Consider the following 2,753-nt stretch of genomic DNA (forward strand, 5'->3'; position numbering starts at 1 on the left):
GAATAGTTTGTAAAGAACTTAACTATTAACTAATTGTACAACTATTGTATAATAGTGTTTTTGTATAATATTTTTATAGAATTTATCAAATTTACCACAAAAGTCAAATTTGATCTTAAAAGTTATATTCAACAAATGTTCAATGCTTCATTTATAAACTCTGTAGCTGTCAATGCCATACTTTTCTGCATTTTTTTCTTACATGCATGTTACTTTTGACTGTTTTCTCTTGTTTTAAATAAATATTTACTTTTTGATAGCCATTCTGTGTGTGTAAAATTATTTTAAAATGAACAAGATTTGTAGGTTTAATGTCTAGCTCGATTTGGGTTCATTTTAGCCTAGCAGTGTAGTAATTTTAAACCATAAAAAAGCAACCCAGCATGCTGGGTCAAACATAATAACCCAACTAGTTGGGTTAAAACAACCCAGCGCTGGGTTCGTCCCTTTTTGACCCAGCGCTGGGTTGCCAAAATAACCCAAATTGGGTTGTTTTTAACCCAGCCGTTTTTAGAGTGTATCTTTTTGAATTAAATCAGTGCTGAAAAACTTAAAATATCCAAACCTAAAACTATTGATGGAATGATGGGTCTCATGAAAAAAAAATTAAAAATATATATATATATATATATATATATGTATGTATGCATGTAGGCCTATGTATGTAAAATTCCATATTATATTTAATAAAAAAATATTCGAATTATTATTTATTTTTCTCACCCAAAGGACAAATAATGCTTTTAAACAGTGTTTGAATTGTGTCAAAGCTCTTGGGGGGTCCCCCAAACCAGACCCCCCCTCCCACGCCCCCTTCAAAAAAAAAAAAAAATAAAAATAAAACCTTATATAGCCTAAATATGATTCATATTTTTTGTCTTGTCCTCTTTATCGTTGAGAAAACCTAGATAAAAGTTTATTTTACGATGATCAGTGAATTAGGTGTACGAACAATCACTAAGCAAAGAAGAATTAAATATCTAGCCTAGGGGTGTGCCATATTGACAAAAAATGATATCTCAATATTTTCTGGGATTTTATCAATAACGATAATCAGACAATATTTTGCTGAGTGAGTTGCGCTGCAGGACTGCCATGGACAGCTGACTCTGTGTGGTGGTCAGTTCACAGCAGTGACAAAAAATGTATCTTTTCCAACAAGTTTAAAATTATTTTTACCCTTTATGGGCATTTTTACCTTTGTAAAGCCATATTTTTTTCTTTGTCAAATTGTGTCAAACTGTGTCAAATTCTTAGGCTACATTTAATCAATAAAGTCAGTTACAATAATACGACATTTGGGGCTGTTACCAAACAAATACCAACAAAATTAATTTTTGCAATGCAGAGGAAACACAGAAGCTGCATCTGAAGTGGCATTTAGATGCATATACACACTGTTTAATGCAAGACATGGATGCATTTAACCTGCAGTTACAAATGCATAAATAATGTTTTGATAGTTTAATCCTAAAACATTAATACTGATATTTGAAATTGTTTTAAAAAAATGAAAAGGTTATTTTAATGTGAAATTCAAACCGCCAGTAGGTGGCAGCAAGTCACTGTTAATAAGTGAGTTATTGCAATTGAACCGAATCATTTAAAGGGTTGATTCATTCAGGAACGAAACACCAGACGCTGTTTTGGCTGTGGCTTTGTTTGGACCAATTTTTGTTGGCAAAATAGAGCAAAAGTAGGCAATATGGTGTCTAAAACGTAAGTCTCTTAATATTAACTAATTGTTTATTGAACTGTTGTATAAAATCAATATGACGTGTGATATTTTTTTGCGAATAAAATGTCACTCTTCATGTGATAATGATTAAAGCTGCAGTCCGTAACTTTTTTTGGTTAAAAATGAGCCGAAATCAATATAAGAGCAAGTACATAACCAGCCAGTGATCAAAACTATCACCTTACTTTAGCCCGATTCACAATGGTTAGCTTATAATAATGTTTTCTAATTTGAGTGGTACGGGTAGGTTTTCGCAGGAAATTCGAGCATGCCGCTGCATTGTTACGTCACGTCTGTAAACATAAAGAAGTTGTCCCGGCTACTAGGCTATTGCATGTGAGGATCCTGCAGGTGGCGGATCGTTTATAGCCTTTTCTCACAGCAGCCAGAATAATGAAATGTATCATTTTGATGGCGAATTGTAATCCATAAAGGATTATGTGTTTATGAAACACATGTGAAGGAAATTAAATTATATTCCAGTTATAAATGTGCTTCTGATTACAGATAGCCTACAAATATTTTTATTTTAAAGAAAACCAGTTCGAAGGGAGCATAATTTGCTTTTTGGGTTAAAAGAATTTCTTAATATTAAATTAGAAGAATATGCCAATTAGATTAGACTGTGCAGAAATTGAAATCTACTCGCTTATACACACTATACTCATAGTCACCAATGTCATGCAGTGAAAGAACACACTCTAAATGAGAACAGTCAGTCTAGCTAGTGTTTAAACACTCATAACTCCTCTTATAACCAATGAAGCTGTCCACACTCGGTATGATAAATTAATATCTAACTTAGATCGTTCGTACATCTGCACTTTGTTGCTTATGATGAGGAAATTCGCGAGTTTCAGTCTGAACAAAACTCTTGGGGTTTCAGCGATGACTGATCTGAACGCCTCTGATTGGCTAATGCATTCCTAAACCCAACAGAATCGTGTGTGATTGATTATAATGAGCAACGCTGTAAAAACGCGTAAAAACAAAATATGATGTAACGTGAGCAGGT

Source organism: Sinocyclocheilus anshuiensis, unplaced genomic scaffold, assembly GCF_001515605.1.
Source record: "Sinocyclocheilus anshuiensis isolate Anshui unplaced genomic scaffold, SAMN03320099.WGS_v1.1 scaffold1500, whole genome shotgun sequence".
Classification (NCBI taxonomy): Eukaryota; Metazoa; Chordata; class Actinopteri; order Cypriniformes; family Cyprinidae; genus Sinocyclocheilus; species Sinocyclocheilus anshuiensis.